The sequence below is a fragment of the Epinephelus moara genome, chromosome 6 (assembly GCF_006386435.1).
Source record: "Epinephelus moara isolate mb chromosome 6, YSFRI_EMoa_1.0, whole genome shotgun sequence".
In the NCBI taxonomy this organism is placed as follows: Eukaryota; Metazoa; Chordata; class Actinopteri; order Perciformes; family Serranidae; genus Epinephelus; species Epinephelus moara.
This window is the reverse complement of record NC_065511.1, coordinates 41032329-41056124: the sequence shown is the minus strand read 5'-3', so window position 1 is coordinate 41056124 and position 23796 is coordinate 41032329. Positions and strand designations below refer to the sequence as shown.

General features: G+C 44.1%; 1 long non-coding RNA gene across 1 annotated transcript in view; it reads left to right on the top strand.

The window, feature by feature from the left end:
* Positions 1–23796, top strand: part of LOC126391540 (uncharacterized) — a 253793-nt gene that overhangs the window by 104037 nt on the left and 125960 nt on the right. The window lies entirely within an intron of this gene.

Sequence of the window (23796 nt, the reverse complement as noted above, 5' to 3'; positions counted from 1 at the left end):
CCCCCCCCCCCCCCCCCCCCAACTCCTCCTCCTACTCCTCCATCCCGCCTATAGTATGAAGCCTGCACACCAGGACTGAGGATGAGGATGGAAGTGTATCCGGTCACCCTGTGGCTCATGTATCTCCTGCAGGACAATCTCTCATCATTAACACTCTCGTCTTCTAAAAGTCTAATTTGCTCTTGTCCTCTGTCTCACTCATTAAGACTGAGTCAGCTGACCTCACAGCTGTCCCTTTAATAAAGGTCCCACTTACATTTGTCCCCCTGAGACCCAAACGTTTGTTTGGTATGCATTTTAATTCTCCTAGATGGGATCTGATATAGTATACAACCTAAACATTGTCCACGATAAGAAAAAGTCCCAATGTCCTCAAATGAGACTACATTAAAGTCCCAATGTCCTCAAACGAGATAATTAAGTCCCAATGTCCTCAAACGAGACGATAATGATAAAGTCCCAATGTCCTCATACAAGACGATAATAAAGTCCCAATGTCCTCAAACGAGACAAACAATAAAGTCCCAATGTCCTCAAACGAGACGATAATGATAAAGTCCCAGTGTCCTCATACAAGACGATAATAAAGTCCCAATGTCCTCACGAGACGATAATAAAGTCCCAATGTCCTCATGAGACAACAATTAAGTCCCAATGTCCTCAAACGAGACAATAATGATAAAGTCTCAATGTCCTCAAACGAGACAATAATTAAGTCCCAATGTCCTCAAACGAGACAACAATAAAGTCCTAATGTCCTCAAACGAGACAACAATAAAGTCCCAATGTCCTCAAACGAGATAATTAAGTCCCAATGTCCTCAAACGAGACGATAATGATAAAGTCTCAATGTCCTCAAACGAGACCACAATAAAGTCCCAATGTCCTCATACAAGACGATAATAAAGTCCCAATGTCCTCATACAAGACGATAATAAAGTCCCAATGTCCTCATGAGACGATAATAAAGTCCCAATGTCCTCATGAGACGACAATTAAGTCCCAATGTCCTCAAACGAGACAATAATGATAAAGTCCCAATGTCCTCAAACGAGACCACAATAAAGTCCCAGTGTCCTCAAACGAGACAACAATAAAGTCCCAATGTCCTCACGAGACGACAATTAAGTCCCAATGTCCTCAAACGAGACAATAATGATAAAGTCCCAATGTCCTCAAACGAGACAATAATTAAGTCCCAGTGTCCTCAAACAAGACAACAATAAAGTCCCAATGTCCTCAAACGAGACAATAATTAAGTCCCAATGTCCTCAAATGAGACAACAATAAAGTCCCAATGTCCTCAAACAGACGATAATGATAAAGTCTCAATGTCCTCAAATGAGACAACAATAAAGTCCCAATGTCCTCAAATGAGACAACAATAAAGTCCCAATGTCCTCAAACGAGACGATAATGATAAAGTCCCAATGTCCTCAAATGAGAGCTGGAATATAAGAGCCTCTTCAATCAGGTGTGTTACTAACAGGCACTTAAACAAGGACAATCTGTTCTCATTCCAAAGTCGTCAAATACCGGCGCTTCAGTGACTTTTGACGTCGGACACCAACAAAAAACAACAACATTGTTTTCACGTCAGCATAATACGCAGCCAGTCACCATTATTGTTTAACAAGTAGGGCTGGTGGGGGTGGTGGTGCATTGGTCAAACAAACACCGACTTTCACCCAGGAGGCTGGTGTTCACTTCCTGTATGAATGTAAAGCCAAACCAAGTTCTTGTTTCCTAAACCCAACCACATGCATTTGTTGAAGGAAAAAAGAGGTAATTTCTTGGTGTTGTACCAACGTAGTGCTTTTATTTTGAAAGAGACTGTATGCAAACTGTACATTTCCTCAGAAATCAGAAGTGTATTTTGAAAACAGACAATGCATGTAACAGGCTGAAGTTGACACGGTGTCCCAGAACATCAACAACCAACACACCCAGGGTACCTTGGACGTCATATGTGGACGTGGAAAGTCCATGACCAAACGTGGCAAGCTGATTATTATGAGGATTTCATAAAACGCATTTGAAGTGTATTTCCTGAATCACCTCTATGAAATGTCCCAAAATAATCACTTTAAACCTGCTGCCTGACCGAATTATTTGAACAGCGCAGGGTTATTATGGGATTTCAGGCTGGGCTGCAGATCTTGTGGACACAGGTTGCAGAACTAACAGAGTGCCGCAGGGGTGGTGATGACCGGGAAGATAACGTCAGCCTTGTTCCCTCATCAAAAAAGACGATTTTTTTTGGTCTCCAATGGATTTTGGTTTATTGCAACAAATAAGCTCTGTACAAAGAAAGTATTCCTTCTTCTTCTTCTTCTTCTTCTTCTTCTTCTTCTTCTTCACCCCAGGGACCCTGACATTGCCAGGCCACATGTGTCAGTTGCTTTATACGGTCCATCCACAGAGTAGGAGTAAGTATTAAATGATAGAGGTTCTGCTGTAGCACCTGATGCTGTTGCCTTGGCCTGAGGAGGCTCCCTGTGTCACATCTTCTGCTTACATGTTGTATATTCCTTCATTTTAATGTGTTTGAATCAAATCACCACACTGCAGCTGTGGGGAACAGTATGAACTCCAGCACAGAGAGAGAAATAAGAACAAATAATCAGACCTGGAGGATTCATTTTCTGTCCTCTTGAAGAATTTAATTACTGTGAACAGTAACTATTTAACTGCTTTCATATAGAGCTCTTTATTCAAAGTGCTTCACACAAGGGCGTCGTAGTGGGGGGTAAAGTGAAACTGATTACCCAGAGCGCAAATGGAAGGGTGCCTTCAAAGTGTGGAATTAAAAGTTTGGGGTTTTTTTATTTTTTTTATTTCCAAGTAATTACTGTCACAACGGGTTTTTTATTTTTTTTATTTCCAAGTAATTACTGTCACAACGGGCATTGTCGACCTGCCATACATGCCACTCTCTCAGTTAAGCCAGTAAATTTCCACTGTCCCCACTTCCTGCCAGCCTATCACCTGTCCACACATCTCCCACTCCTGCCAGTCCCCGCCCATCTCATCAAGCCAACTGCTCTCACCTGTGCCTCATTACTTCCTGCCAGTCTAAAGTGCCCGCTCCTGTGCTGCCATGATTAGTGCTTCTGTGCTGTCTTTCAGTGCAGGGATTTCTTGATGTCGGCCACTTCTTCAATCTGTCGCTGGTACATGCTGTGCAGGGGCTCGTCCCTCCATGATGATTAATCCTTCTCCTCTGCACATTGTTTTTCTGCTAATAGCTGTCAATCAATCTGCCAATTATTTTCTCGACTGAAGGGTCCAAAGACTTTCAGTGAAGTGTCACAGAGGACAAAGAAAAGTTAGCAGTCAGGAGGCTGTTTGGCATTTTGGCTGGAGAGACGACTGAAGTGACTGATCAATTTTTCAAACGACTGATGATTAATTTTTCCTCCACCAGACTGATGGATTATTCATCTCATAATTTCAGCTCTACTACACACCTAATTGTTTGTATTTATGTCTCGCGCTACAATCTTGTGACTCACTTCACTCATCTATTGTTCATAGAAATTAACCTTCTGTGTTGTCTCCATTTTTTAGTTTAGCTTTTGCAGGATCTCTGTTTTGTGCATGTTTTTTCTCAGTGTGTGTGTGTGTGTGTGTGTAGAGTCTCTTTCTGAAGCTCATGTTCATCTTCTGTCTTTAAATTCAATGCAAAACGAAACAGATAAAACAGATTTACGATAAAAAACGAATGAACTCTGGGTGTAATGTGGAAGTGTTGCTTGTATCCGTGAATCCGCAGACAGGTATAACACCCAGCTCTCTGTACATCTAATCCTGCGCACGTTGTATTTTTCCTCGCACTCTTCAAACGTCGACACACTCTTTTATATCCAGCCTTTCCTGAAGCTGCAGCAGTCTGAGTGTACAGTCATAACCGCTGCCTGTGTGGTGTAATAGTATCATTTATCTGCAGCTTTGGCTCCAGTCCTGCGCTGGCAGAAGTGGACACAACAAAACAAAAGCATAATCCCGTGCTTCTCTGTGTGTGGTGAGTAATCCGTAATCCAGAGGTCACAGCGGGCGGCTGACGTCCAATGCTTTAGATTACACAGTTTTCAGTTTGTTTCTGGAGCTTAAATCAGACGACTCAGAAGCTTCACCGAATATATAAAATATGAACTACTGTTCCTCCATAGCATCAAGATTAAAGGGGAATTTCACCTGTTTTAAATGATGTGATTGTTCATCCTTCTTATGAACCACTGAAGTTCATGTCGATGTCACAAACAAATAAAACCTCTCTGCTCCATAAACAGCACCCTAATCCTCCCCTTTAAGACGCCTTAAAGCAAATATAACTGGCTCCGTCACACTCTCCCTCAAACTTGCCGCTGTCATCCCCATTTTACAAAAATCTGGACTCAATCCTGACATCCGGAACAACTACAGACCCATCTCCAACCTCCCCTTTCTATCTAAATGTGCCCTCTTCAAAGTCACAAATGACTTTCTTTTCTCCTCTGGCGCCAGCAAACTCAACATCCTCATCCAACTTGACCTCTGACACCATCAACCACTCCATCCTTCTCTCCCACTTCGAAACGGCACTTAACATCACCGGCACTGCTCTCTCCTGGCTCAGATCCTACCTCTCCGACCGATATCAGGTCATCAGCATAAACAACTGCAAATCCCCCACTGCTCCTCTCTCCCATGGTGTTCCCCAAGGTTCAGTTCTTGGTCCCCTCCTCTTCATCCTGTACATTCTGCTCCTTGATTAAATAATCCGCCATCATGGACCTCAGTTTCACTGCGGTCACTCCTGTTGCTCACTCTACCCTCACCAGCTGCGTCACTTAAATAAAACCCTGGCTTCAGACCAACTCCCTCAAAATTAACTGTGACAAATCAGAAGTCATCGTTATCATCGGCCCCAAATCTCCTCTCAAATCCACCCATAACTTCTCCCTCTCCATCAATGTCTCCGCTGTGCTCACCACCACTAGTGGGCACTTTTCATCCGCCATACATGCCATCTCCTCAGCCCGTTCAGTAATTTTCCACTCACCCTGCCTCGCCACCACACCTACTTGCCAGCCTATCGCCTGTCCACACATTTCCCGCTCCTGCCAGTCCACCACGCCCACCTCATCAGGCTAACACCACTCACTTGTGGATCAGTGCCTCCTGTCACTATAAAGACGCCTGCTTCACAGACTCTCCTTGCCAGATTGTTCTTCGCCTCCATGCAAGACTTTCCAGCGTTTGTTTTTGGTCTGCCCCTGACTCTCCTGCTTCGTCTTCTCCCTGGTAAACCACTCTGTTCTTGACCACGATCTCTGTCTCTGCCTTCCTGGTTCCTGTTCGCTTTTTTCCCTGCGGCTGTCTGGAGAGGCTGTCACCCAGCTTTCCAAAGTGACTTTATCGGTTCACACCTGCAATACTCTGACCTATGGATTGCTTCGCTATGTGGCTGCACACTCCACCTTAATGTGTGCGCCGTGGATTCCACGCTTCATCGCTGCTGACAAGCTCTCTTCGTCTGAGGCCAGCTTTGCATCAGAAAGACTGTTTCCTCAGTGAGCACTCCTGAGTTTGGAACCGCATCACTCTCTGCCAGCCTCCTCGTTACCACTGCACACAATTGAACAATCTGCTGTGTGTGTGCGCCCGGCGGACGCCAGCTCCTAACCCGTGTGCTGCTTCAGTGTTCCACGCGGAGAGCTGCGGACTGATTCTATTCTCCTGGGGACTCTGAAGCTGAACATCAACTCTCTCTGTTGCTTTACCAGTCTGCTCTCCCTGTATTTGTTGAGGTGGTGTATTAAAGCTTAGAATAAACTGCTCCGCCTGTCCCTGGTGTTGCTTTTGGGTTCAAAATCGACCTGTTACGCTTGGTGTCATCTTCAATCAAACCCTCTCCTTTGACCAACATATCAAACACATCACAAAACAGCCTTCGTCCATCTCAGAAACATCACCCACCTCCCTGCATCCCTTTGCTTTTCAGCTACAGAGACTCTCATTCACTCATTCATCACTTCCAGACTGGACCACTGCAACGGTTCGTCATCCAAACTCTTAAGAAACTACAATTCAGCTGCTCTATTCAAGTTCTGCCTCATGTTGTTACTTCCACACAATAAACTTATTTCTGATCTCACCACGTGGCTCCAAACTCTCGGCTGCCTGTTTAGTATCTGTAGATCAGCAACCAACTTTACATCCTCATGGAAATTCACAATTCAATCAAACCAGCTGAAGTGCAGCAATCAGAAACAACATGGAAACCTGGAGACTCATTATTCCTATTGAAAGATGAGAAAAGCACAGTTTGACAAAGGAGCCAGGTGTGTTTTCCTCTCAGTGCTTCAGCCTGTGATGTTTATTCTTCACAGAAAATGCAAATAAAATCCCCCGCTGTCTCATCAGAGCGAGAGGCGTCACTCTGTCAGGAAATTAGCCGTTTAATTTAAAAGTAAAGTAGACACACAGGAATAAAAACAGCCTCCATAATCCTGATGATGTACTCACATGTCTGTCTGAATTACATTCACTGTGGTTTCTAAATGAAGAGCTTGTTCCAGCATCAGTGAGCTTTTCTGCTGGGTTTTGTTTGACAAGACAGAAGCTGTGGGAGGAAAACTCAGTCACAAACTCATTTAAAACAAGAAAATGAAATGATTCAAATACTGACTGACACATTGATATACAAAGGAAGACATTCTTCATATTCTTTCATGCAGTGAATATCCCTTGTTAGAGTTTCCAAATGAAAAATGAAGTGATGAAACTGCCAATTGTAGCGTCCCTGCCAGCGGTGTGGCTTTGGGGATAAAAGAAATATAAGCCAGTGAGTTCACAACTTTGTTCCAGACAAAAAGCCTTAATTAGGGGGCGTCGGTGGCTTGGTGGTAGACCAGGCGCCCCATGTACAGGGCTGTTGCCGCAGCAGCCCGGGTTCGAATCCAGCCTGTGGCCCCCTGCTGCATGCCATCACATGTACAGTTTGCATACAGTCTCTTTCAAAATAAAAGCACCACATCTTTACAACACCACAAAGTGACGTTTTTTTCCTTCAACAATAAACACACGTGGTTGGGTGATGAAAACAAGAACAGGGTTTGGCTTTACAATCTTACAGGAAGTGAACACTGACCTCTCAGGTGAAGTTGGTGGTTGTTCATATGATATCCTACGAATTAGCGCCCCACGAATGACGTTACATCCATAACATACAGTTGCGTCGACCCGGTCTCACTCTGAAGTCTGACACTTGGTCAGTGACTTCCAGCATCAGACACCGACCAAAAAAGCTGTCCTTTCACGTTGGCGGCATCAGGGGGAAACACGGCAGGACAACAACAAAAGTTAAAGGAGCTATATGTAAGAAATCTAAAGCAAATAGTCGTAAAATCCTCCTAATATGTCACAGAGACTAAGGAATAATGTTCATATAACAAACTGATCTCACTGACAACAATAGTACAGCCAGAATATTCGCATTTAAAAAACATTTTTACAGTCTGCAAATCATGTTTATGTTTTGAATTTGTGTTTTGGCCTGTTGCGCCACCCACCGCCGTCTGCCAGTCACGCAGTCAGTAGAGTCTCAGCATCAGTTACAGTTACGACTGAGCTACAGCAGCACGGCAAGCAGCATTAGCAGTGTCCCAGTACATAGCATTAGCAGCCGGCTCCTCCTCAGCTGTATGCGGACTTGCTCAAACGGTCCGCTGGAAAACCGAAGATCAACGACGGCGACGCGGCCCTGCCACGGCAGCCACCGTGGGCAAACAAATCAGTCTCCAGCGTCCCACTGTCCAGCAACCTCGAATCTGTAGGGGAGGGGGGGCGGACATGACTCGCGGCAGTATTTTGAATTTGAGTGCAGTAACCGTTTTGGCCACATTCTCACATACAGCGCCTTTAAGGCAGCAGAAGTTTGAGTAGGGCAGGTGGGATGTGTCCAACAACCACCAACTTTCACCTGGGAGGCCACTGTTCGCTTCTTGTAAGATTGTAAAGCCAAACCGTGTTCTTTTTTCCTCAGGCAGTGAGTGTGTTGGCTAAACGTAACCACTTGCGTTTGTTGATGAGGGAAAAAAAACGTCAAAAGTTTGTGATGTTGTGGCAACGTAGTGCTTTTATTTTGAAAGAGACTATAAGCAAATTGTACATTTCCTGTGAAAAAAGAACAGAGAAAGAACATTTTCTACATTAATGACATGCAACCCATTTCAGAGAGAGTTTTAGGAAGTCGGACACTCTCAGCCATCATCATCAAAACACAGTGCTGTGAAGTAAGCAGGCTATTTACTAAGAGGTCCGGTGTGTAGGATTTAGGGGATAATATTGGCAAAAATGGATTAAAATATAACAATATTATGTGTTTTGAAAACAGACAATGCATGTAACAGGCAGAAGTTGACACGGCGTCCCAGAACGTCAACAACCAACACACCCAGGGTACCTTGGACGTCATATGTCGACATGGAAAGTTAATGACCAAATGTCAATATGTGACGAGATCAGAATGAGAGTGTGTCGACCACACACACACACACACACACACACACACACAGAGTGGGTCATAAGGGATATTTGAGGGGGATTACTGCTGTAGAAAAATCCTGCAGTGTGTCTTTAAGTGCAGGATTTACATGAAGCGTTTCACACTTCAGATAGATCCCAGACAGAAAAACCCCCACTAATGTCTCATTTTAAAAAACACCAAATGGTTCTTGCAGAGAAATCAGTGTTCATGTATCGACCCGCTGCTCTGAGGAAGAAACTGAGAAAATGTTTTTATCCTTGAAAGGCATCCTCAGTCAGCGCGATGAAGGCGTGCACAGAGTGCTGTGATGATTTTTTAATCTGGTAGAGAGGAGCACATGCAGATGATGATGAATAATCTTTAAGTGTGTCTCATTACTTATTTAAACAACAAAGCTGCACAACCCCCCATGTGGATTTAATGATGTCTTCAGTGTGTTAAAGCTGATTTCAGCCCCACGTCCCTGCAGGACGAAGAATATTTTATCTGCACCTAATCACAAAAATCAAAGATAAGTATACCATTAACCTTTTTGGACAAGTCAGTGGAAGTACAAGCTGGAAATATAGATAACATCATTGTCTGTCTACTATCATTAAAGTTCATTTCTGACTTTTTAAAACAGTGTGAAGTTTTTCACAGACATAAACAGGGACCGTTCGTCTCAGAGCTGCAGCTTGAATCAGCTGAAGACGAGAAGACGCTTTTCTGCTTCACAAGAAAACAAGTGATTACTGCGGTCGATATTTTCACACACAGCAACATTTTCTGAGCAAAAAGAGAAACATGGAATATTGATTGTTTCACTGCTGAATTGGCCGCTTGTTGTTGACAACTGACCAGCGTCTTTCACTGGGCAGACAGTGCTGAGGGACAGGAGGATACAAAAAGACCAAAGACGTCTTATATAAACCTTACCTAACCAGGATGGATGACAAAGACCTCTCTTTATTCACAGTAACACCCTGAGGAGGTGAGCTAATGAAAAATTTAATCCCACATTGTTTTCTTACACTTTGAGCTCCAGCTGCGACGCGGGGATGCAGAATAATCTCATCGTGGTCATGTTAACAAAAATACACCTGCAGGTCTCAAAGGACTCCAGAAATCAATAGAAAACCTTGATTCATTTCTTATGCATCTGTTTGACCATCACCGTGCAGCTCCTCTGGCCCAAAGCTTTATTTATACTCGCATTAGACACCAACACTGTGCCAGCTACAAGTATGCACAGAGGCGTTTATGCTCAATATGTTGCTCGTTGCAATATGCTCTGTAATGCCAGGCAGTACACAAACAAAATATTGTGTGGATAAGAAGGACATCAAATGTTACCGGAAGATCGTTACCGGAAAAGTAGGCTGCCTGACAACAGGGTGAACACCAATGTACGCCCAAACATTGCATTTGTGTGCGCAGTTATTAATGTCACTTAGCTCAAAGTCAAAATTATTTTCAACCCAGTCACCAGAAAAACTGTTTGGGACAATGCTGGGCCAGATCATTTCTGATAACACCCCAGTGATTGTAGTGTTGCCAGCCGGAATCGGGCCAGCTGATTTGGCCCGATTCTGGGGCATCATTCGTGCCGAATCTCAGCCGAGTCGGATAACCTGATCTGGTTCGGCTAATTTAATCCGGCATGCCAAGTTCAGGCCAATTCTGGGCCAGGTCATTTTGGCTACCTGGGACATTTTACGCTATTATGTAGTCAACATAAAACTTGACGTTTCAAGAACGCTTTGTGCTTAATTTGTGGATAAGTTAAGGCACAAAAGCCACTTGTGGGACTTTTTCACTGTACCTTTTGGCCGTGCCAAGTCGCTCCTTCTCCGGAGCAGGTCCAAAAGCCGGGCCGCCCACCCTGCATCGGGTAGCAGTGATATCTTGCCAACCACAGCCAACCCCTGATGACCCTGCAAAGAAGTGTGTGTGTTGCAAGACTTAACTCACCTCTGTCTGCAGGAGACCAGAGAGAAAGCCTTTTTTAGAAGTAATGGTTTTGGTTAGGAAAAAGATGTTTTGGCTTAAAATACCTGGGTTTAGGGGCACATTCCCTGCTGGAAACACAACATCTCAGTAAAAATAAGATGATACTATCCCAGCTGGAAAAACAGCAAAACATTTCTAAAAAAAAAATCACCCACATTTGAAGGCTGAAAAGCTGCTGGAACACAGTGATTCGCTGAAGCTTTGTTGTTTGCTGGCATCTGTCTCACCGAGGTGTCACACCACCCGTCCTTCTGATGACAAAGTCAGCTCATGTGCTGAGTCACTTTAGAAACATTGATATGACACATATGAAACATACAAATGTAACATTTTCATACATAAGGTGCCAAAATTTTCTTTAGCCGACTCGGCTGTGATTTTACACCATGTTTCCTCTGCAGATTGCAGCTCTTTCTATGTGATCGTTTTTTAGTGTTTACAGCGATCTCTCATGTTCTTCCACACCCTGCAGCAAAAGGCCTCTTCTTTCCTCTGTGTTTCTTTCCAGTAATTCAAGGCCATGTGATCGTCTCAGTGACGAGTCGTACAGATGTCTGTACAGGTGAACCTGTGCAGCCAGTCTTCCCTTGAAGGCGTCCACGTTGAACTTGTGGGCGCATATTAAAAAAAATCATAAGTGCACAACCAAGCGCTGTGACAACTTCTGGAGCCGTCATTTTGAGATGGTGCATGATTCTGTGCCAGGGACACAAAGGCTAGTGTACATCTAGTTTTAGATTGTGCTCCCTCTAAAATACAAGCATGTGATAAATCTACGCAGCCGCACACATGAAAAACGTATTTCACTTTTCACAAAAACTCTTTGTAAGGAACAAATGTAATGGTAAATGATAAATTGACTTGTACTTGTATTGTATTTATCTCGTCTTTTAACTATTCAAAGTACTTCAGAGTCACATTCACCCATTCACACACACACGTTCATACACTGGTGGCTGGAGCTACCATACTAACCATTTACATGCACTCACTTAATCTGGGGTTCAGTATCTTGCCCAAGGACACTTAGACATGTGGAGAGGAGGAGAAAAGTTAGTTCTCTCCTCTATAAAAAAAATACCTTTTTCTTCTCTTTTCGTTTTTTTTTTCTGGTGTAAAAAGATTCTTGTGACACATTTACTCGTAAGGAGGAAAAACACAGGTGAAATAAATGTAATATTATAAATTTCATATTGAAGATGTGCAAAAACTAGTCCTGGTCAACCACAGTCCCTCTTATTATTACTGTCTGAGCTGAGAGAAAGAGCACAGTGTGACTTTTCCTCGAAAGCCACCAGACGAAGCCTCGCTTTCTGTGAAATTCACTCTGCAGCAGCTCTCAGCTCTTAGAGGAGGATTCAACCTCCATCATGTGAAAGAGGAGGTCACACAGTGTGCAACATATGTGCAAAGCAATCGATGCTTAACTGTTCGACCTTTCAACAAAGGAGAAGTGAAACAACCTCAAAAGATTCATCTGCATTTTCATACATCTGCATGAAATTAGCACAAATGCAGACTTCCTGTAGTGCTTTTAAAATCCTTCCTATCTTCCATGGTTTCATTTTAATTCTCATCAGCAAAAAGTCATGTTTAGTTGAGCTAAAAGAAACACAACCTGCAGCTGAAAGTGAAACAGTCACTACTTTTAGGTCAGGCTGCTTCCTCTCTCCAGTCTCATCTCTCTGACCGAGGTGGGAAGTGTGATCGTGGTATCTCTTATGAACAGACAGTACATTAGCATTTAGATACTATGTTGGACTCATCCTGTGACATTTCATGAGACACAGGTGTTTTCAGGTAGTTTGTTTTCACAGTCAGATCAGATGTAGTGAAATGTTTTACAGGGAGCTCAGCTGGTGTCTTTTTCCTTGAGTTCAAAGTGTAAAGCAGGTGAAAAGACACACTATGATTATCACATTCATTTACAGTTACACAGTCTCTGAGGCTGAACTTTGGCTGTGTGTGTGTGTGTGTGTGTGTGTGTGATGCTGGCATTCTCTTCTCTCAGCAGCACATTTCTCCGTCTGTGTGTCTACAGCCAACTCCACCTCAATCTGAAGCCACAATGGGAAGTGAAACTCAGTCAGACCTGCAGGTATCAGTTCATACTCTGAGGCAAACCAACATCGATTTGTCTTTGATGACACACAGCTGGAGAGCTTCAAAGCATACAAACAGTTCGATTTTGTGGCTGAAATGTAAAAAAGTCAAAGTGTCAACCAACACTGGCTCTGACTTTAAAAACAGGACATGTTGCTTTGACTTGTGCTGCGCAGTGCACAGCAACAGAGCAGCAAGTTCCTCTTAGCCTTGGCAGCACCCTCGTTTCAGAGGATGAATGAATAATGAGAGGCAATTACTGATTCTCTGACATTTCCACCACCAGAAGGTCAAAGTTTTTATTAACAGATCTCAACATGTCAGGCTGTTCTCATGTACTGTTTGAGTGTTTTCTTATGAAACGTAATGCCCCACAATTCCACTAAATGAGCCAGAAATTCATGCATAACGTTTTGTGAAAGGATGTGATCCAACACATTCTCACTCCGACCTCGTCACATATCATTTGGTCATGGACTTTCAACGTCCAGATACGACATGCAGCTGTGTTTCCCCCTGACTCCACCGTGCACTGTTATACTATAAAGGCGACCAGCTGCGAATCATGCCGACATTAAAGGACGGCTTTTATTGTTGGTTTCTGACGCAGCAAGTCACTGCCCAAGCGCTGGATTTCGACAGCTTTGGGATGAGACCCGGCTTGCTTTGAGGAATCTTTTAAGGTGCGGACACACCAAACCGACATCAAAGAACTAGCGGCGACGAAAGCCAACCGTTGCGTCGTCTACGTCGCCTCACGTCGCCCTGTGTCAGTTGCATTTGAACACACTACACAGACTACATGCGACGGCCAAGTAGCACGTACGTTCTGCGCCTGCGTGAGAGAGAGCAGAGTGACAGAGTGGTACCTCCTGTCAGCCGAGGGGTTTCCTATCTGTGCAGCCGAGCACCGCAGCACCTCCACGGACTATTACATCCAGACGGTCCCGGTGTTTCCTCCGCAGGCTCCACTTCACTCAGCTGCCCGATAAACCCGCTGCTTCTTCCCACTTTAACCTGAATAACAAACCAGGGCTCGGTGCTCCGGTTGGATCCAAATGGAGAGCCGGGGCTAGCTGGGAGGCTAGTGGAGGCTAACTGGCTGTGCTTCCCTCCGGTCATGCTGCGGCTAACGCTCCGCTAGCCGCTCCCAGCTAGCTCCGGTTTGTTATTCAGGTTAAAGTGGGAGGAAGCAGCGGGTCTGTGGGGCAACTGAGTGAAGTGGAGCCTGAGGAGGAAGCACTGGTTAGCCCCGGTTTCACTACAGGCAGATTCACTCACTACAGGGGCGAGGAAATAAAACTTGAACAGCCAATCAGAGTGATCTCTCTCAACAGGGGCGAGGAAATAAAACTTGAACAGCCAATCAGAGTGATCTCTCTCACCGACAAGCTGCGCCACCAATTCAACATGCTCAACTGGCTGAAAAGCCGCCGACGCCGACGCTGAAGTGCAGACAGTGCGGGACACACTGCAAAAACTATGGTGACAGACGCTCACCAACGGCCTGACTTTGGTTGACGACCAACTGTCGGCTTGGTGTGTCAGGGCCTTTAGTCGTATCTACTCTGCAAAGCAAGCAGTTAACTTGTAATTCCCTGGAGCTCGACATCAATCTGAGACCAACAAGAACTCGTCTCATCGTCGTCCCACAAAGAAAGACATTTAGCTGCACATTTAGAGCTGATAATCTTTGTTTAAACATGCACACTAATAACACATTTTCTGCTTTGTTAAAGCCGAGCCTCACATGACCAAACACAGCATGAGATGAGATGTAAAACATAAATGTGATAGTGAAATGAAGCGTAATGCTGTGAGGAGTTAAGCCGTGCAGTTAGAGGACCATTAATCTGGATTTATACCTCTTCATCAGGCGTGATGGTGTCCTGTACATACCTCTGGTGTAGGATCATTTACAGTCCAGCATCAGATGGATGTGCGGATACTTTATGAAACCCTGCAGTGTTTCCATCATGTGTCCCAGTGTGTTACTTTTGTGTAAATACGTTCAAGAAGACGTGACAAGACGACACAGTCAGTCGAGCATCATCGTGGCATTTGATGTGTTCGTTGTTATGTGCCTTACAATGAAGCCAGCGTTATTAAAATTCTCCTCTATGTTTGTGCCTGTCAGCTGTGATTTCATTAAAGTTTGGTAAATCTCAGGGTTACAGTTCATGAAAAGACAAACTTTAATCGCAGCTCTCTCTATTTTGTTGCTTTACAACCTGGTATTCGTAAGGAATTTTGGTGGGTTTGTATCATTTGATTTCAGGTATGTCTCTGTGAGCTTGGCACATCTAGCCACCAGAATTTTTGCCCATTGTTCACGGCAAAACTGCTCCAATTCCTTCAAGTTGAATGGGTTCCGCTTGTGTGCAGCAATCTTTAAGTCATACTTCAGATTCTCAGATTGAGTAGAGGTCTGGGCTTTGACTTGGCCTTTCCAGAACATCTTACTGTTTCTCCTTAAACCACTGGAGTGTTGCTTTAGCTGTGTGTTTAGAGTCATTGTCCTGCTGGAGGAGAACCTCCGTCCCGGTCTCAAATCTCTGAAAGACTCAAACAGGTTTCCTTCAAGGGTTTCTCTGTATTTAGCACCATCCATCTTTCCTTCAGTTCTGACCAGTTTCCCAGTCCCTGCTGATAAGAACATTCCCACAGCATGATGCTGCCACCACCATGCTTCACTGTGGGGACGGTGTTTTCAGCGTGATGACAGAGGGTTTGAGGAGTCTCCAATTTGCCTTTTGGCCGATTCCAAACATTCTGCCTTGTTTTTTTCTTTAAGCTGCGACTTTTTCCTGGTCACTCTTCCATACAGCCTATGGACAGATACTATCTGCAGTAGAGCTGCTCAGCTCCTTCAGGGTTATCTCTGGCTTCTTGGTCTCTGATTAATGCCCTCCTTGCCCAGTCTGTCAGTTTTGGTGGCATGATCTTTCCATTTTCTAATAATGGATTTAACGGTAATCCATGGGGTGTTCAAAGTTTGGGATATTTTTTTATAACCCAAGCCTGATCTGAACTTCTCCACAACTTTGCCTCTGACCTGTTTAGAGAGCTCCTTGGTCTTCATGGTGTTGCCTGCTTAGTGGTGTTGCATTGGTGTTGACTCTGGGGCCTATCAGGACAGGTGTATATAGAGATCATGTGACACTTAGATTGCCCACAGGTGGATCTTATCTTACTATATAATGACGAAAACTGTCTGTCTGTGTGTGTGTGTGTGTGTGTGTGTGTGTGTGTGTCTGTTCCACGTTTTTCTCCTCACTGACTTGGTCAATCCATGTGAAATTTGGCACAGTGGTAGAGGGTCATGGGAGGATGTGAATGAAGCAATATTAAATCAATTGGCCAAAGGGGGGCGCTATAGCAACCAACTGAAATTGCAAACTTTGAATTCGCATATCTCATGCCCCGTATGTCGTAGAGACATGAAACTTTGCACAGAGATGCCTCTCCTCACGAGGAACACATTTGCCTCAAGAACCCATAACTTTGAGCGATCTGCATGAAACTGGGTGAACATAATCTAGGGACCAATATCTAAAGTTCCCTCTTGGCAAAAGTTGGAAAACTTACTAAAACTGAGCTTCTATAAGGCAATGAATATTGCGGAGGGCGTGGCTCATCACATAAAGGTGTATAACATCTCAAGGGTTTCACCCATCACCACGCAACTTTGTAGGCATATGACCACACATAATCTGAGGGGACCCCTCCATTATTGACCCCATCAAACAAAATGGGGGCGCTAGAGAGCTCATTTCTTATCTAGGCCTAACCGCCATATGGATTTTTACTAAACTTGGTAGATATGTAGAACAGGACGCCTCAAGGTGACTGGAGAAATTTAACTCTAATTGGCAACTGGGTGGCGCTATAACAACAGAAAAATGCTTCAAAATGGCTAAAATGTGACCGATCGCTGTGGCGCCCCCTGTGGACCAATGTTGGTGTTGTTTTTTTTCTCATATTTGGTATGACTAAGTCATGGTATGGTATGCTGTACATAATCACGGAAACTGTCAGTGTCAGTCATTCTACCAGTGCGCCCCACTTTTAAGTCAATACAACATATAAACACTTTAACTATCTGCCTTTCAACGTGCTACCTCAACTACCAACGTACAATTTTAGCCCACTAACTATTCCACTATTGGCAATGGTACTACTGTACTTTCAATAAAGCGATCGTACTATCAAATTGACAAAAGCTCTGTCTGAATACATTGCTCTTCTTAATGGGTTCAGTTGACTATTTAATCTTAATATGACCTGTGTCCCAAACACACACCATGTGAAACTGTATGTGGGCAACTGTGCACTCAGTGGGTATGGACTAGTTTAATTATGTGGCTTCTGAAGTAATGGATGGGGCTTCATAGCAAAGGGGGTGAACACATATGCACGCACCACTTTTCAGTTTTGTACTCTTTAGAATTATTTAAAACTTCCAAGAAATTCCATTTAACTTTATTAATTTGGAGTGTTTTGCGCAAGTCTGTGACATAAAATCAAACAATCCATTTAAATTCCAGGTTGTAAGGCAACAAAATAGAAAGAATACCAAGGGAGGTGAATACTTTAACAAGGCACTGTACATTGGTTTGTTTACATGACTTCACAATAGGACATACAGTATTTAACAAATGTACTTATGGCAGAGAGACGCCATAAGACATATTTGCAGAGGGAAATATTTTTACCAGACATTATAACCAGAGAGGTTTAATTGTTCAACAGATTTTCCTGGTCAGAGATTGCATAACGGAAAGCCTGAGCGCAGCAGCACTGATTATAGAGCTACTTGCTATGGTCAGACAGTGAGAGGAGAAGAAGGTGAACGTTAGATGAGTGCACAATGTTTCATGTTAATAACAACTTACTGAGAACGCTGCTTTGTCACTTTATGACCTGCCCGCCTGAAACCTGCAATATTTTCTAACAAGCTGACCCGAACCCCCTGACCTGTGGGCTGTGGGTCAACCCACCCATCTCTAGTACTTTGGGTATTAGACAGCGATTGGCGGTCGCATTTGTGACGTAATCTAGCTGCCTGATGTACGTTTGAGTCTCAGGTTTTAAGTGCACACACATCGCCTCCCTCAATAGAAGGATGTGAATCATCTCTGTAGTGTCAAACTGCACAGATACAAGTCAAGAGAGTCAAGGTCTGATATTCTATGGGACATAAACAGAGGAAAAACATGCTTCGGAGTGGAGGAGGACTTTAAATGGACTGTAGGTCAAACGCAACAAACCGAAACAAGTCCACTTTCACAGAGTCATGAGTCTGCTTCGCTCTGTGTCACCGAATGCCTTCAAATAACTGCACTGCCAGAGCAGATTCAGAGCAGCAGAACGACAGAGCAGAGGAGGCCAGAGGGGAAATAATACAGTATACAGAGAGAGAAGGAGATCATTACTGTGGAGCGGGATGGGGGAGGAAGGAGGGTGAGACAGCAGCTCACAAGGCAAGCGAGGGAGTCCAATCCCAGCCAGCATGCCACCACCGAGCATTGGATTAATTCGCTCTGACCGTGATGTGCTCGCTTGTCTGTGGGGAAAGACAACCACTGTAGTCCCCCTCCTCCTCCCATCATTATACCCTGACTCCCCCCTCCTCAAAACTTCCTCCCACCTCCCCCTCCCCCCTGCTGGGTGGACCTCTGGAGGGCTGATGGAGCTCGGCTGGGGGCTGATGCTGTGGATTTCAGGCGACAGATGGGAGGGTTCGCAGGCAGCTGAGCTTCACGGTCCGTTGGCTCGGCCGGCTGCGTGCAAAGCGCGGCCTGAGTCACGTTTGAGTGTGCGGTGATGTCATCTTTGTTTGGACTTGCGTGTCCAAGCGAGCTGGGGGTAGTGGGGGAGGAGGGGAGTGGTTTGTGGGAGAGGTCGCCTCAGCTGCTGCTATAAGATCATTACAAGAGACACAGCTGTCTCTGCACGCTGCACTTTAACTTTATATAATACAGTTCTATGACAAAGTAGAGGACACAGCGTGGCCAGAAGTATGTGGACACATGAACATTGCACCCATATGTGATGGCTGAGCATGTGGGCTTTAATCTGCTGCTGTACAGACTCCTCTTCTGGTTTCACAGTTTCTGTCAGATTTTGTAAACTCTACAGGAGCATCAGAGCTAAAAAAGGGAGTGACAAGTAACATGTAATTGAATTACAAATACATGTCATTGTAGTCTGTTACAGTTAGGGACTGTTTATTTTATTTTAGAAGGCATGTTTTCTGTAAAAAATCAGCTAAATTACACCATTTATCACAGCCAGAAACTGTACAGGCAGGAATTATTGTTGGATTTTTAAATGTCCGACGGTCCCTGGACACATCATGTGTGACGAATGCTTCAAAGCACAAAAAAACATTTGAAAAACTCAACAGCAAACTACACCTTCCAGCTGTATCACCGTGCAGAAGGAAGCGTGCATCTACTCATGAACGAGAGGCTCGTGACTGTGACAGTGCAAGATGTAAACATTAATGGCGTCCTCCGTGGCTGAGCTGCAACGTTAGCTAGTTCAGTGGTGCTAGGTGAGCTAACAGTAGATACACGCTTCCTTCTGCACAGTGATACGGTTGTTGGGTTTAGTACGAAAATGGTTCCTACATGAAACTGCTCACAACAAGGTCTGTGGATTATCTTGAGTAACCCGGTCATGATTCCTGGAAAGAGACATTAATGTTGAGTTTTTCAAAGGGTTTTTTGGTGCTTTGAGCTCCACAAGCTGAGCGCCATCTAGTTTCTGTCACAGCTCAAGTTTCTCAGGTTATGTTTTTTATTTCATTTATTCGTGCTGTTTCCTGTTTTACTTTGAAACTCACATCTCCTCTCATTTCGCTTCACTTCCTGCCCCAGTGTTTTCCCTCCCTTTTGATGACATCACCTGTGTGTGATTGTCTGTCCCGCCCTGATTAGCCTCACCTGTGTCTCGTTATCCTTCCCCTCACCACAGTATTCAGTGTGTGTCTTGTTTTCTCGCAGTGTCAGTTCGTCTTAGCCTTTTTTGGATGTAGCCTGTTGATCGACTCTGCCTCTGCCTCATCCCTTTTGGATTTGTTTGCCTCCACTGATTGTCCCTCTGTGTACCAAACCTTCCTTTTACCAGCAAACACTGTTATTTTACCTGAACTGTCTCCAGAGTCGTGTGTTGGAGTCCACTCTCACCTGGTTCACCCGCTGTTACAGTTCCATTATACTGGAGAGAAGGGAGACATCTCTACGGCCGGCATCTCCAACCCTTGGCAACTCACGCCAAAACTATCTAGACTGATAAATAGCACCACACGTAAGAGCAATGAAATGTCTCTTTCAGCTAGGTGTATTTAATAAACTTGTAACATATAGGCTCAGTAATTACAGGTGAGGTTTAGGTTGGACTGTCAACCTGGTCTCACTCCGAAGTTGTCGAAAACTGGTGCTTGGTCAGTGACTTTCGGAGTTAGACACAGACAAAAAAACCTGTCCTTTCATGTTGGCATGGTACGCGTCCGGGAAAATGCGTCAGGACAACAACAAAAGTTAACGTGGTAAAAGTCTGAGTAGGGTGGGTGTGAGGGACTGTGGATGGGTCCAACAACCACTATCCCTGACCCGGGAGGCTGGCGTTCGCTTCCTGTGTGATTGTAAATACAAACCCTGTTCCTTTTTCCTAAACCCAACCACATGCTTTTGTTGTTGAAGGAAAAAACGTCAAATCCCAGTGTTGTACTAACGTAGCACTTTTATTTTGAAAGAGACTGTATGCAAACTGTACATTTCCTGTGAAAACAGAAGTGTATTTTGAAAACAGACGATGCACGAAAGTGACACTGTTTCCGAGACCTTCAACAACCAACACACCCAGGGTACTTTGCACATCAGTCTCTACGTGGAAAGTCCATGACCAAACCTCGATATGTGAGACCTCGGGTAGAGAATGTGTTGGTATTGTTGCCCATTTCGAACACAATTCTTTTAAATTCTGATTTCCTGTCACATGGGTTTTGAAGCTGCGTCTGAGCGGTTTCTTTTGTTGTTTCCTCAGGCTCTTAATTTTTCCTGATTCTGATGAAAAGCATCTTGTGATTGAGGAAAAAACGAAAAGAAAGAATCATGAAAGGTTATAAAAAGACGACCATGGCGACTAATTCGACTAAATATGAATAATGAGCCACTTCTGCAACATCAGTTATGTTTTCTGTGTGTTGTCCATGTCCATGGTCAAGCACTTATGTTACAGCTGCCCACTGTAAGTCTCAAGAAATTGCAGGAAAATTGCTCAATGTTCTCCAGTTATTTTGAGTTAATTCGAGTATATAGGGGGTGCTATAGGAGGCCCTGCCTGCCAATGGCTTCCATTCAAACATATGATAATGACATATAATGACATGTTCCTGAGGAAGTGCAGTCTGCATATTTCAGCCACCACAGAGAGAAACAACAATGGACGCTGTCAGCAGTACACAAGGCCTCCTGCATGTCAGTCATACAAAGTGACAGCTGCACTGATGCATTGTGGGTGTGCAGAGTCAGCTCTGATTTCCGAACCTGACAACCTGAGACAGAAGTAGAGCAACTACTGACCTGTCCGCCTGCAGTCCAGATTCAGAGGTCAGAGGTTACAGAGCGTCCTTAAGGTCCAGCTGCAGCTGCTTTTGAGGAACGCTGCTCGGAAATAAAATATTCCACACTTGGAAATATCAGGAGGAAGACAAATATAAAAGGTAGAAGTCCGATGATGTTTGATATTTTTCCTTTTGTCAGCAAATCCGAGGGAAAGACTCAAACCGACAGTGAATGTATCTGCTAAAAAGTGTCAGTGGTTTTAATGTTTTGGCTGATCGGTGAATGTATTTTCAATCTCAGTGGGACTTCCTGGTTATATAAAGGTTAAATAAATAATGTGGTGCTATTGCTACCTCCGATGCCGACTTAAAGGTGAGACAACTCTCAGCGGCATTAACGCCGTGATAGTCCCGCTTAAACAGACAGTGTTAAAGGGGCATCTGAAACTACAGCTACATCAGGGACTTTAGGTGCAGCAGTAGCTCAGTTCATAGGGACTTGACTTGGGAAACGGAGGGTCACCAGCTCAAGTCCCCGTATGGACCAAGTATGGAGTGTGGACTGGCAGCTGGAGAGGTGCCAGATTGCTTTTTGGCCACTGCAGCAAAGCACCAAACCGCCAACGTCATGACAACAGAGTGACAACATTGAATTTCCCCTGTGGTATTAATAAAGTATGTCCTCTTCTTCTTCTTAAGACGACCTGCAGACTCAGGAATCACTGGATACAGACATTTCTCACAGCTCGTCATGGAGCATAAATAATCAAGCTGAACCTCAACAGGAGGATGAAAGAATCTTTGTTGCCATCACACCGTCTGCACCTCTGAGTATGTCATTTATTTTAAATGACATGGAGAAATTATTGAATTATATTAAGAAAATAGGACACAAAACATAATTATATCCAATCAGTAAAAGCTTTTAAAGCTCCATGAATCAATATGTTTTTTAATAATGACTCAGATGATGGTTGTTTGTTTGTGTTGACAAACCCACAGAGACTTTTCACCAGTGCTGCAGCTTTCTGCAGCCGAATGATACTGAATTTAATTATGAATATGACACTGCTGTTATTGCCAGTGAAAAGAGAACAAACTGTCAGCATTTTGTCATCTTGACAAAAACGCAGAGAGAATCATTTATGAGCAGTCAACAACTGCAGCCCCCCGGGAGGTCTGTTAGCGTGCGGAGTGCAGGGAGGAGCTCCGAAACAATCACACAGATGCTGACAGGATTACAGGCGAAGAGCAACAGGTGAGGGCAGAGTTAAAAACACTGAATACTGACTGGCATGATTTGGAGAGTCACCGTGCAGAGATCAGTAAAATAATATTGTCATTTAATTATTTCTCCTCTAAATTCAAATACGTTCATTCAAATAACTGCTTAATTTCATTGATATTTCACAAAAAAAAGTATTTTCCTGTCTTTCCTCTCCCTTTAAAGGAACACTTCACCCTCCAAATGATCATTTGTATATCAATAACTCACTGTGTGTTATGTTGAATTTATCAAGAAACCTTTCTTGCATGCCTCCGCTGTGAACAAAGATTCTAAAAACAGAGAAGATATTTGATCAAACTGAAGTCATAGGGAACCACGTTTAATAACAGCACAACTGTATCAAAACATCATTTTACAAACTCACACAACTCGTGCAGTAAAATCAAGGTCTCATTTATCCAGTCGTATGCTCAGTACTTCCAAAACACGTGCTTTTCTGCTGAGACATTACAAAATTAAAGGGATAGTGCACCCAAAAATGAAAGTTCAGTCATTATCTACTCACCCATATGCCGAGGGAGGCTCAGGTGAAGTTTAAGAGTCCTCACATCACTTGTGGAGATCCAAGGGGAGAGGAGGTAGCAACACTTGCACGCAAGACCAGCAAAAGCATGTGAGCACACATGAATGCGGTACCTATGTTTCACGGTCTCGCGCAAGCACACACACGTGAGCGCGGTACACACAGAGGCAGTCAGAGCTACAGGCTACAATGAGGCTAAAAACAGAGTTCAAATTACGTTTTTCCAAACAACTTTTTATGTCGGGGCTTCAGGACACTTGGATCACTACGGACGAGCAGTATGGAGATATTTTGTGGTTTTGTGTTTTTGGACGTTTGAATCTGGGGCGCCGTCAGCCTCCATTAGGTGGAGTTGTGTTGCTACCTCCTCTCCCCTTGGATCTCCGCAAGTGATGTGAGGACTCTAAAACTTCACCTGAGCCTCCCTCGGCATATGGGTGAGTAGATAATGACTGAATTTTCATTTTTGGGTGCACTATCCCTTTAAACTGAACTGGTCTTCTGCTGCCTCAATGAAGTTGTTTCTGTTATTGTGTGACTTTGGTGTTTTGAAGGGTTGGTTTGGATTCTGACTGACCAAACATCCTCTTTGCCCGGACATGTCCATTTTTCACGTCCTGTCTGGGGCGTCCGGGGGGTGTTTATAAATTGATGATAATGTCCAGTTTTCCTTGTGTGTGTGTGTGTGTGTGTGTGTGTGTGTGCGTGCCTGCGTGCGCGTGTAATCCCCGAGAGGCTTCACAGATGAACTGCAGAAAAAATTCCCGACTTACTGTCCCGACCCA